Source organism: Saimiri boliviensis, chromosome 3 (genome assembly GCF_048565385.1).
Source record: "Saimiri boliviensis isolate mSaiBol1 chromosome 3, mSaiBol1.pri, whole genome shotgun sequence".
Lineage (NCBI taxonomy): Eukaryota > Metazoa > Chordata > Mammalia > Primates > Cebidae > Saimiri > Saimiri boliviensis.
This window is the reverse complement of record NC_133451.1, coordinates 132,392,340-132,406,506: the sequence shown is the minus strand read 5'-3', so window position 1 is coordinate 132,406,506 and position 14,167 is coordinate 132,392,340. Positions and strand designations below refer to the sequence as shown.

At 32.4% G+C, this 14,167-nt stretch overlaps 1 protein-coding gene across 3 annotated transcripts in view; it reads left to right on the top strand.

Moving 5' to 3' along the window:
- Positions 1–1,146, top strand: part of GRIA2 (glutamate ionotropic receptor AMPA type subunit 2) — a 144,841-nt gene extending 143,695 nt beyond the window's left edge. For all 3 annotated transcript variants that reach the window (XM_074396790.1, XM_074396788.1, XM_074396789.1), the window contains one exon: positions 1–1,146. This exon is cut by the window's left edge and continues 1,497 nt beyond it. The gene's annotated coding sequence lies outside the window, so the exon portion shown is untranslated.
- Positions 1,147–14,167: the final 13,021 nt, after the last annotated feature.

The window sequence follows — 14,167 nt, the reverse complement described above, 5'->3', positions numbered from 1 at the left end:
ATTTTAAAGATCCATCTTTCCCTTTATAAAATACCTCTTATTTCCATTAAAGCCCCTCAAGTTTAATTTAGGATTTTGAATAATTACTGACATCCAGTTTTTATTTTTAATATTTGTATTCTTGTTATTTCTTCAAGAAAGCCTTTGTGTAGCACTTGGTATTTTGCAAAGTGCTTTTAAAACATTCTTACTTGCTGAATTTCATAGAAGGGAAGGAAAAATGCAGAGTTTCACAGTAACCACTTGCATTGACCATGGAGGCATGTGACATCATGATATTCTTCTCTAAATTAAGCTGTCCCTAATCACAGATTCCAAGATAATACAGTATAATTTTAGTGTATCTCTCCTCATCAGGAATGCTGGAGGTGCATTTTAAGTTTTATTTTAAGTTTTAATAACAAGTGCTAGAATGACCAAATTGCAGACTAATTCTTTCCATATTGTACTTAAAATGAGTTTTTAAAAATGAAAAATAAATGACTATACACAATTAATGCTATGTATTGTACCTCTGGGCCTACTCTTCTAAAAATTGTAGCTTATCAATTTTTCTCTGTCAAGCTTGAACTAATGTAAATAATTGAAATAATGTAAAGTTATATTTTCATGTTTTTATAGATACAATATGACAAGAATACATACTGTAAGAGTATTTCAACTATGGATAATGTTGATTGGATAATGCACATCTCAATTACAAGCAGTAATCATAGTTTAATATCCATGTAACGGTGCATCAATATATTGCTATATAAATATGTCTGTGTGCATATAAGTGAAAAGTGGTTAACCAAGAGTGATGACAGCTGTCTAAAGGTTTTTTTATTCATTTTATATAAAAACTGTTATGGAAAGACCAAAATGTTTATGAAATATTCTTATGTAAATTTACAATTGTCCTTTACTGTACTTTTTTGTTTACAGTATAGTACCTTATTTTCTGCTGTGTTAAGTGGGTGTCAACCTCCAAGAAGACATACACTTTCTATAACTTCTATTGAAGATATTGGAATTTCCAATTTTTCATGTGTACTATGTCAGAAAATGCTTTCAATTTTATTTTTAAATCTAACATCGGATGGCTTTTCTGGAGTGTTGTAAAATCTTCAATCATACATAAAACATGTTCTTACAAAAGGCAAAGATCTTTATTTTTTTTACTTAACAGTACTTCAAACTAATAACAGTGAGAAACTAAAAAGTGTATCTAAGTTTATTCCCAAGCAAACTCAACTGTTTCTACTGAATGAGGACATCTGTGCTCAATTTATATATCAGCTAGGTTAGAAATGTAACAGAATAAAAATAACTGTTTTGTAAGCTAAAATAATTAACAATTCAGGTAGTTCATACCTACAATAATTAAGTGCTTCAGGTAGATGTAGGAATATGGCTATTAATTATATTACTTATTTTCTTATAGATATACTTTGCTGCTAAAATATCATACAATGCTATCACCAACCACTGTTTTCAGTTCATCTGCTGTGATAGTCATATTAAAGAGAAGAAAGGTGACTTACTTTAAAAATTCCATAATGTGTTTACAAAAAGGTGTTCTTATTGTACTGAGAGAGAGTGTTAATAAGAAGCTAAAACTCTTGCCGTGTTGTTTTTAACAAAGTTATCATTTTTAGGTAATTCCATTCACAAATATTCTAAAATTATTAAGACAGTTTAGCTTTTCAAAATTACACATTAATATCTTTTAATTTTATGGATTTTAATAGGTTTAATGTTTCATGCATAAATATATCAATGCATCTGCTTAAGGAAACAGGTGGAGATCTTAACTTTCAAATCTGCAGATACTTTAAATGTTTTGATGGCCATGATAGCAAATGGGAAAAATGAAGGGAAGCATTAACAATATAAGAACGCTACAAGATGATTTCCAATACAACACCTTAACAATATCATTTTAAAAACACTTGCTGAAATTAATTAGAATATGACACAATGTGATTTCTCCTCTTTCTTTTACTCCCAATCTCACCATTTCCTAGAGGTACCGGACTAGTAAATTTAAACAAATAAGTCAAGGAACACTTCTAGGTGAGAATGTATTTCTGGTTATTTACATTTTTTCTGCTGGATAAAATTGATTATATATTTCTTTGTGAAGTAAGTGGTTTGATTAACTTAGCCACAAAAGTTGTCTATATTATCAATTTTAATTGATAATGTATGATTATCAATAATATTCTATGAGCTTCAGAGAGTATATTGATTACATTTCACAAATTTTATATGTACTCTCAACAAGCTTATTAAAAGAAATATCAGAATAATATAAATATCTGTTTAAAAGTAGAGCAAATTTTGTGCAAAGAGTTCTCATACTTAAAATGATTTACTTTTAATCACCAACATGAAAGATGGGTAAGTATAAATGCATCATCATGATATGAAAATTTGTAAATGCATGGAAAGGTTTGTAAAAGTCGTATCACATTTTAAGCAGGAAGGGATTCATTCTCTTAATATGTCGTTTTGCTCAGACCATGACAACAGAAATTCTATTAGATTCTAATCAGGAAATTATACTTTCTCTCTTTCTGTGTTTTAAAACAAATCATAGACAGCATATGGCACTCCAAGTACAAAAAGGTTAAAACATATTTATGTGGGCACGATGATATTTAAACAGGGAGACTGAAACAAAAGCTCTAAGATCCAATAAATACAGAAAAGTGCCTAGAGTAAATCTAGTTCATAAGAATTTGTGAATGTGTTTTATATCCTGTCTCTATTTATTTCCTTCTTGCTTTACAATTTTATGTTCTCTTCTTGCCCTTAAATACTACCACCATTTTTATACCTACTATACTTTCAACGGTATCTCATTTTTTAGTTTTTTTTTTTTTTTTCTTTTTAAAATGTTATTTCATCCATTTCTATCTTGCCTATTGTGACGGATTTTGCTTTGTGGGCACTTGGAAGGCAGTTCATTTTGTCAAAGACATGACTGACAGTTTCGGAGTCTACTTATAACTATAATAAATGACTAAGTATTTCTCTCTTGAAATAAAAATTTCTTGTTAAGCTCTATTTCAGTGTTTCCCACATATTCTGATCCCATAATTGCGAATTTGTTATATTCCTTCTTGTTCTTAAAGAATTTCACAATTTATGGAGTTGCTGTAGAAACGAGGGAAGAATGAGAACTCTATTTGAGTGTTTGCTCATCAGAATTCCCTTTTAAAGCCACTTAACACTGAGCACAAGCCAATTCTCTATTTTAATTTCACTTTCAAGCACTTCCAGATTATTCCTTAATTGCCTTTTTTCCCACTAGGTATAAGTAAATTTTGCTATTTCAGAGCCAAATTGCTTTTTCGATATGCATAAACTCACTATTACTTCATTGGATATACCTGAATTCACTGAATGAATTTGGTTATCTTTCTTTCTTTTTTTTTCTCCTTTCAGGTTAATGTGCCAATTTCATTTTACTGTAAATTGGAATGTGGGGGAGTGGATTAACTCTTGAGTGGTAGTCAAACCAGGATTCTAGTTTTACCTTCCCTTTTTCTCACGATTCTCTTTGTCTCTTCAACTGGAGTATTTGGACACTAGGACTGTCTCACTGGAATGAAGAAAGGGAATTTGATATGATTATTAAGCATAGAATGCAACATTGTATCTTTTAAAAATGATGGATTGAAAAAAATGGGTTCATGATTGGATTGCCACTTGGTACAGAAAATGTTTTTGGCATCCAGATCCCCATTTGTTTCATCGTCTCAAAGCATTAATAAAACAGTTCTGTCCTGTGACTTTCATTACTTAATTACTTAATTAATTAATTCCACCTGACAATATTTAGTGAATTTCTTTCTGTATAAATATTTACCAAGGTAAGGGCTAAATTTGAATCCTCTATTCTGAGGATTAAGTATTATATTTTCATTAAAGGATGTAGGTCTTTGATCTCATTCATTCAGAAATAATATTATGCTTACTCGGATTACTCTGCAACAATTAAGAGTTTTATATTTTCTGTCCAATGATTTTTAACTGACAACGTTAAAAATTTCATTTAGAACACAGATCTGATAACATTCATCAACAATCTTAAATATGGACTCATATTTTTTTCTTATGCAAATCTTAGATTGTATAAATTGTATACCTATAAATTTATTTGCCATCCATTCAATATTTTTATCTCTATTCTCAAACGGTCTAATTAAATCCATTAACAAATACAAGAGTTTGGTAATTCTAAACTTCTGCTTCATGTATAGCTTACATATGTATATCTAGTACGTATTTTTTCTTGTGGGTGTTAGTTAAAAAGCATTCAAACATTTTTGCTTAGCAGCTAAACAGCATTTTATATGCAAATGAAAACAATAATTAAAGAATATATATATATCCTTATAAATATACACATGTATCTTAAGTAATATATGTATTTATTTAAAACAAGCTGGTAATTTTTCAACCAAGAGCCTGCCAATTGATAATTTATTCCAGAAAATGTTTAAAATGAATATCACTATTTGTAATGTTGATTTGATTTTTATTTAAATATTTACACTAAATAACAATGAAGGTAGTTTATTTCAGATGGGATAGCCTTAGGGAAAATTTGGACTTCTATTAAATTTTATTAAAAAATCAACACAACATATTTTGTGTTTAGGAACATATATGTTATAGCCATCATATTTTAATTATTCTCATTATATTGCCAATATTAATAGGAAATAAAATTTATTTGATAAGTATCAGAATCGAACCAGTTATAAATTAATAGATGTGTATTTTATATTTTTATTTTACTATTTATATGCAATTTAGACGTTTTATATATATATATATATATATATATATATATATATGTCACATTTTCCCCCAGCATCTTATGGTCAAAAATTTTGGGATACGAAAAATGTATGCTCACTGGAATTTTATGATTTAAGCTATTGAGTATAGCTGACTCATATCTAAAGGCACTTTTGTGTGAATACTTACAGATTTTAAAGGAAATAGCCTCATGAAAAGATTTGAGGGTTTCTTGAAACCATTATGTAGAAGATAGAAATATGTAGTATTATGAACTATGTATTCTTACTTTGTCTATGCCTTCTACTTACCCCCACCCACTTCTAAAAATTAAACCCTGTTTGACTGGTTATCCATTAGAGAAAAGTTTGACTGAAGTCTACGTTTTGGATTGCAATCACGTGTAATGGTTAATTTTACATGATTCCTAGATCATAGACAACCTATCAAACTTTGCACATCCTTCTTTGCAAATATGTGCCTTAGTTCACAATGAGGGATAATGTGGATGATCAGTGTACAGCTGTCATGCCTATTTGGGGTTCTTTTTAAATTAAAATGCATTCCCGGATTTATAATCATATTTAACATGTATCTTAAAGGGCTTTCAAGTCTGTTTTATGTACATTATCTTGTCAGCTATTTGTGTTAAAGAGATAAACACGTCTTTGTTCATTTTTATTTAATGTTGTTTGTGTTTCTATGTGTGTGTATGTTTGTGTGTATTAAAAAAAAATCACATCCTCTGTAGCATTTATTTCGATAATTATTTATAAATTGTTAAGATAACTTATGAGTTTTCAAGTGCAAAAAAACACTAGATAAATTGGAATAAATTATTTATGGATCTCTTTAAAGGGTTTTCAGAAGAAATTAATCAAACACCTAGGTTGGACATCATGTAAGAGTCAAAGTAACTTAATCTTGAGCCCCAAATTATGACTTGCTGTTTTTTTGTGTCTGTGAAATTCATTTTAAAGGGCCTGCTTCACCAAAATTAAATTTCCAAGATTTTTATAACTCACAATTAGCTCTCAAATCATTTCCACATGGAAAACGCTTTCGGAACCATAATTATATTGCATCTCATCTTTTGCATGTATTTCATCAGAAAAACAACAACTTGTGGGTAATAAAATTACACTTCGATTTCAGAAATGTTTTTCTGGAAATCAAAAAAAGTATATGCATCTCATATCTATATACATTTTCTAAAATTAAAGGTTAGTAAGTTATCAATATAATTTTCAAAGTATCATGATCATCTTCAGGACAGCAATCTCCCTATGAGATCCTTCCTGAGGCTTGGAGGGACTAAGCCATTGGCCAACAGAACATAGCTAGTAAATGGCAAAACAGCATTGTAACTCAGGTATGATTTTCTATTTGCATATTTTTTTTCCTTCATCAGATAAAAATCTCTGTTCTCATACAAACAGCTATGTGTGAGGATAGTAGAAATACTCTATTCAGAGGAACATGTTTTTTTTTTTTTTTTTTTTTTTCCACCCATAATTGATGTCTTACCTTTTGAATTAGGATACATTCTTGCAATTCAATTTGTATCCAGAAACTTTTCTTACTCTGAATAGGATATAGTATCATAGAAAAGGCTGGAGAAACATCATGACAATTTTAAATAATATTACTATTTTATTTTATTTTATTTTATTTTAGACAGAGTCTTGCTCTGTCACCAGGCTGGATTCTTCCGCCTCAGACTCCCGAGTAGCTGGGACTACAGGCACGTGCCACCACGCGCTAATTTTTGTATTTTTAATAGAAACGAAGTTTCACCATATTGGCCAGGATGGTCTTGATCTCTTGACCTCGTGATCCGCCCACCTCGGCCTCCCAAAGTGCTGGGATTACAGGCGTGAGCCACCACGCCTGGCCTACTACTAGTTTTTTGTAAGTAATGGTACTTTTATTTTTATTAATATCCTAAAGGTTTATGATGAGAACATAATTAATTACTCAGTTAGTGATTAGTACAGAAAGACACCTTCCATTTTCGCTTAACAGTTGTCCTAAAACCTTTTTGTAAAAAGATGAGATTATAAGACAAATGTAAATTGTCACTATTATATATTAATTTGCTACTAGAAAATGTGAAAACATTTTGCAAATAAAAATATGAATTAGTTAAAATCATAAAGTATGCAATGTCAAATATGCATTTTCATGGTTTATCTTTTCAGATGTTTATAAAGATAGGGACTTTTAGTTTTATTTAATTATAAAATGGTAAATCTGGGTTTATAGTTTACATAAAACTTTAATATTATCATAGAGCAATATGTAAATTTCAAAGCACTTGCATGTTTCATTCTAGGGTTTTAGTCATTATTCACACATCCCAACATTATTCCTATTGTGATATTTTCTTTCCCAATAACAATGGCAACAACAGAAAACATGTTCACAGGCATAAAACTTATTCTATGTTAGAAAAACATGCACACATTTACCATATTTTACTTCCTCTGTTTCACAGTTATTTTCCTATAACTTTGTCTTATCCGTCTGGCCAGCTTTCACTTACAGGCCTTGACATGACAGTGGTTGTTTGATCTTTTAATTTCCTCTTCCTTATTGTTAAATCTTTTAAAAATCTTTCCCTTATATGATGAAGCAAAAGCCTAGCAAGCTGTCAAGCAGGCATGTTCCTGTTTTCTTTTCCTGTGACACCTTACCTGTATCTCCCACGCCCACTCTGCCCTAAGCAAAGCTGATTAAATATGTTTTGGTTGTTCAAATGATGTACCTGGTAGAAATCTTTCTAAAGTAGCAATGATGCTGTACTCTAGTGGTTTGCTTAAACATCAGATCCCTTTTTTATAGTGCAAGCTTCCTGAAGCAGAGAATAAATATTTCTTACTTGTCTCTGAGTTCCTGCCATGTTTTGGGAATGATAATAATAACATATAATTACAAAGAACATAGTATGTCAGGCATCACATTATGAAGAACATGCTATTGTTATGATCGTCATTTTGCAAATATGGAATCGGAGGCACAAAGGCACAGAGAGGTTAGATAATTTGCTCAAAGTCACATAGCTAGTTAAACAAAGAACAAAGTTTTGTACCTGGGGGTGATGGTAACAGAGTTGGCAATTGTAAGCTTCACTTGAAAAGAGATGGGTCACAACATAATGTTATCTGATAAAAAAAATGTTCTAAATATAAAAAGTGTTGACACACCAAACGGCAGACAGGTGCCCAGCTCATAAATGTATACATACATCACTGGAAAACATCACCTAATCTATGATGAAGTGGAGAAAAGGGTATTTAGTGAAGTCCCCATGTGATAGTAGTAGATATAGTTGGAAGACTGCTCTAATGTCATTTAGGCTAGAGTGAAATCTCTGACAAATGTGCTCCAATAATAACGGAGAACTGCTAACCTGCCATTTAGATAGAGTATCATGTTAATTGCAGAGTTTTTTCTTTGCCGACTTTGGTGCTGGAATAAAATTCCTAAGCAAACAAGGTGAAATTAAACGTAAATTATCCCCTGCACAGTAATTATTTATAGCAAATTATTTTTAAGTAGGGCTGCTTTTTTAAAAAGTTATATTTTATGGCCAGTGGAAAATATGGTCTAATTAAATGGTAACTAATTTTGTTTAGCAATCTTTCTAATGGCTTCCTTTCAAAATGGCTAGATTGTTTCAATTTCTTCTTAGCTGCCCTCACTGAAACAACTCTCACTACCTATGTATCTATGTAAACATAGATATTCCTGGGAGATATTTTTTCTAGCTCTTTTCAAATTGTATTCTCTGCCTCGTAGGAAAACCATATTTTCCTATGGATTCCATTATCATCGCTATGCTGAGTTTTCGTAAATCTGTATGCACACCCCTGATCACTTTCCTCAGTCCCAGACCTGTCTATTCAACTGTTAAGTAACTTGCTGTTAATATCATTAATATTACTAAGAATGAATAATAGTCATTGAAAATCTTTTAGATGCCAGCCACTACTTTAAAAACTTTATATAGATAGATAGATAGATAGATAGATAGATAGATAGATAGATGCTTATAACACAAAAATAAAATGCAACTAATATTATCATTGTCTCCAATGTATACTAAAGAAGTAGAGGTAAAAAGAAATTACATAGCTTGCCGTAAGTCTCAACGGCAGCTAGAAATTTCCATAGGGACTCAACCTGAACAGATTTCAAAACTGAATTCATTATATTTCCAGTAAAAATTGTTCCTCCTTCTGATAAGTCCCTTTTGGTTATATTTGGTGCTTAGACTACCTTTGTAAATGTGAACTTTCTTACATGTAAAAAGAAACATAAATTCCATTTTAATTATTTGCATAAATGCAGGGAAAAGGTAGATCAAACTTGGTCTGAGTGGTCCTAGGAAGGCTCCTTGAATAAAATGATGTTTAGACTGAGACTTAAAGGATAAGTTGAAATTGTGAAAAAGGAGACAACATGTTGGAGGAGGAAGATTTCAGGTAGTGGAGACAATGCTTGGCAAATCTCAGGAGCTGGAAAATGCCACGTAACCCTGGCATGTAGAAGACCAAGGGAGATACACTGAAGTGATCTCTCTCTTGCTCCATTAGCTTCTGCCCTGAACTTCTTTGTAGCTTCTGAAATATTTCATTCAGGAACAAATGTACTTGTGTTTTTGCTTGAACAAAGGTGCCATTTGCTTCCTCCGTACTGCCATCATATGAGATAGGAGTCGTCATTACAAATGTGACTAATGAGAGTGGATAGGCAGCATGCCCGTATTCATTCAGGGATCTACAAGGGGTCAGAACCAGAACATGGAGCCAGCTCTTTGGTCTCCAGCCCCTGATCTTTCTATTGTATCATGTGCTGCTCTACTCTCTAGTGAGTACATAGTGGTGTGGTTCAAACCATGCTCCGCCTTCCTACGCAGGTCAGAAAATGACTGGTGCATGTGCTTTTCAAATGCCATATTTGGTTTATCCTGGAATAGATTTTTGTGCACCACAATAGATCAAAATACTTCTCCTCAATGAATTTTTCCTCTTTGCTTTTAAAAAGATAAAATAAATCTTCACACCTTCACTTTTGGTAATAAAAACATATCAATCACGCTTTTGAGTAAAAATAATTTCTGTTATTTCTTTCCAGCTGATTTTATCAAAGATTATTTTAAATGAAGTATATTCTAATAATAATATAATAATATGATTTAGCTATATTACTTATTTTATTTATTAGATATAATGACATCTAATAATATAAACTCCTATTCAATATTCTCAAAAAATATTATGATTGGAAATATTTAAAAGCATAGGCACCTGAAAAGGATTTGACAGTCTATTTGGAGCATTTTTTTTAATCTTCTAGTTTTTGTTTCCTAAGCTTTTCACTGAGTACTGTGATGCCTTTTCCTCCTCAATCTGATGTTCTCCATCTGCTCTTTCAAATGTTATCTTTGCCATTGGAATGCAGGATTTAAGCCGTAATAACCCATGAACACATCATAGCTGTGCTGAAAGTCAAGGAGAATCTCACACGTTGAATTGAGGCTATGCCTTTGTGACAGTAACTGCTCAACTTATCAGTTAATTGGCTTTCAAATAATTGAATCTAGTTCTAGATTTCAAAGGCACTGACCATTACTGCTATTGTGCAATTAATTATCCATTTCTTTCTAGTGTCTAACTTGTACTTAATCAACCAAGAGGAGCCACGTATTTATCATAAATGATAACAGAAAGAAAAAAAAGTTTAGGTTCTCTGTAAATTGAATATTTGTTTTTCCCAGTGTAAAGCAATGCCTGTGCATCACACCTTCCCTGGTTCATCCTCCTGGGGATGGTTTTCTAATTACACGATGTTCATTCATTCATTAATAGTTTCTCACTCATAAATATTTAGTGTTCACTCTGCATCAAACAATGAAAATAGGCTGAAGTCTATTGATGGAGACAGACATGTAAAAAGATAACAATCTGTTATATAATCCTTCATTCACCAAATATTTATTGAACACCTGTTATTAACACCAGGCATTGTTCCAGATAATGGGGATAGAGAGGTAAACAAAAGTCTTAATGAAATAAGTCTTTATTCTCATGCAGATTACTCACTTTTAATGGGAACTGGCAATAAACAAATGGGCAAACAAATATGTATCAGGATATTCTGAGTATTATGAAGTGAAATAAAGCAAAGTGAAGAGATAGAAATGGATGGGGTATTATTTTTGATAGGGATGTTAGGGAAAGCTGGTCACCCTGAAGTATGGGTAAAATTTGAGCAGAAACGTATATGAAAGGAGAAAGATTTTTTGAATATCTGAGTGAAGAGAGTAGCGATGAGAGGCACCTGGAAGTATGTAGTAATAATATTTCTCTGAATATAAATTTACATAAATCACTGAAGCTGAAATAGCTTAGACAATTCAGAAGACCCTGTGGCTTTAACACATTAAGCTGGAAAACAGGTAGTAAACCAGCAAATCTGGCAGTATAGAACATATTGCTTTATCGAGGAATTAGACCACAGAAAAATATAAAGATAAGAGGAAATTAGAAGCTATACTGAAAGTCCAGGTGAGAGATAACACCTGGAGTGGCGTGAGAAGTGGGTGAACTAAACTTTAAGCAGAAGTCTCAAAGGACGCAATGGCAGATTACACGTGAGTGTGTAGAGTGACAGACAATAGGCAAACTGTGGTGCTATTTACTGAGATTAGAAATGAGATGGGGCAGGAATAAGCTTTGTTTTATTGTTTTATTTATTGGATGGGTGGAAAATAGAAGTTTATTTTATTTTGAAATAGCTATTTGGACTGGCAAGTAAGACAGTCAAATGGGCACTTGGATGCATTCATCTTAGGACATAAAATTAGAGAGTCATCAGCATAGAGATTGCATTTATGACCACAAGATTGGATAAACTATCGCCAAAGGGTTCTCAGTGTTGATTCCTGGACACTGTAATGTCTAGAAATGGGGACATAAGGAGAAATCAGTGACGAAGACAGAGAAGGAGCAGCCAGTAAAGTTGGAACAAAATCAAGAGTTTAGTGTATGCGGTCTAATAGAGTTCTAGAGAGAATGGAGGTTATGGGATTCCTTATAACAGGTAACTTCTAAGATAAACCGGATATGCTGAAGCTGGTCACACAGAAAAAGAGGCAAAGTTAATATCCCCTTAGATGCCTATCTAGACATCACGTAGAAATAAAGCACATTGGATATCATGCTTTCATCATTCAGTGAGTACCTAAAACAAGGACCAAATATGCGAAAAAATGATGCAGGAACTTAAAAATGAAAGAGTCAGGAAGCCATGGCTTACACAATGTCATGGTCATTGAAACAGGAGTTTTGCAAAGCCCTAATATCTTATGTCCCTCAGATACCAGAACACACATTTCTGATCCCATCAGAATTAGAGTATCTTATCTAAGATTCTGCATGAAATGACACTGTATGAGTGCTTTGTTCACTTTATACTATCATGAGAGCAATAAACAACAACAACAAAAAGGGAAACAATCACTCTAAAGATAATTAAGCTGAGTATTTGCAACAATTGTGTTGCAAATACAGGTGAACCATGGTTAAGAGCGTAAGATTTGCAAGCAGACACATCAAGTTCAGATCAAATAGGTGCTCTACAACCTATTATATGTTACTTGGAAATCTGTTTACTCCCTCTCCTATTTCCACATCAGGAAACTGAAGTACCTATTTCTTAGAGATTACATGACATAATACATTAAGGTACCTAACACAGTGCTTGGCCTAAGGTGATAATTGATCAACCTATGTTGCCTTGTGTTGTATCATGTCAGTATATAATGTGAGTATTTCCAAATCATTTCATTAGTCTTGTGAAAAGTTATTTTAAGGACATAGGAATGATACACATAACTATTTTTTATTACTAAGCATGAAGTCTCTTTCTATATTTATGATTATTAATAATATTTCTCTGAATATATATTTACATAAGTCATTTTTCCTACATCTTTGATTGGCATTTCTTGATATGTTTAATTTCCTTGCTTCTATTTTAGTCTAGGATTTATATTTTATGAAACCAAATTACAGTTCTAAAATAATAGCTAAGAGCTTCGTTAATGTACAGATTTTTTCTGCCCAATATTTACCACACAAAAAAATCACAGATCATTATAATGTACCTTTGTGCTACATTTTTCTTAAATTTATAGAGATAATGAAAAGAAAAATTAGCTGCAGCCTGAAAACTCCTTTTAAAATATGCATCTGGAGACATCTTTGCAAAGCTGTTCAAAACAGCATAGAGCTTTACTTATGCCAAAGAAATTCTTCCCTAGCACACATTTTAGAGACATCGTGTAACCTACAGTACTTTTCTTTGAGTTAACATTGTATAATTCAGGACATAGATGATGAAGAGTATGGTTTTTCTAGCTAAATGATTATTAGTGTTTTAAAAGAATTATTGCCCAAAGAACAGAGACTCTCTTTTTCCTGCCAAGCTAAAATTGAATTAATTAAATCTCTATAAAGCAGATGTTGAAAAACTTGGAAATTCAGTAGGCAGGAAGGCATCTGTAAGAAAAGATGTTTTTTAAATTATTAATTAGTTTTTAAACATAGCTCTTTTTACTCTTATTTGTTTTTAGCAAAGATAATTTAATCAGATATTCCTGGAATAGGTTTTGCAGCCCTTCTGCGGTCGCAGTTTCTTTGACTTGTTTCAGAAGTTACATGGCTGTCAACCTTCCCCTCTGCTTACAACGGGGAGACAAAGAAAGGTGTGTTGGAGGTCAGACCCTGTGAACCTGACACAGTCACTGATTTCCCACCTCAAGATGAACACCCAGCAACGGCATCTGTTTACCATTCTTCCTGTTCTTATTGGTGCTGGAAATACTGGACTTCAATGAAGTCTCATAGAAGAGCACTAATTACTATTAAGAGTTTAGAATTGACATAATGGCCAATATTAGACCTTACTCTTAAACTTTGAAAGCCTTAGCATTGGAAAAAATTGTTGACTTTTTGGATCTACAGGTAAATTTTTTTTAACTCAGGCTACTCAAATTAAAAAAAAAAAAAAAGAGTTTCAGAAGCATATCTGCAATTAAGAAAATCACCCTGGCCAGGCACAGTGGCTCACTCTTGTAATCCCAGCACTTTGGGAGGCCGAGGTAGGAGGTTCACCTGAGGTCAGGAGTTCAAGGCCAGCCTGGCCAACATGGTGAAACTCTGTCTCTACTTAAAATACAAAAATGACCCAGGCATGGTGGCATGTACCTGTAATCCCAGTTTCTTGGGAGGTTTAGGCATGAGAATTGCTTGAACCCGGGAGGCAGAGATTGGAGTGAGCAGAGATCACACCACTGAACTCC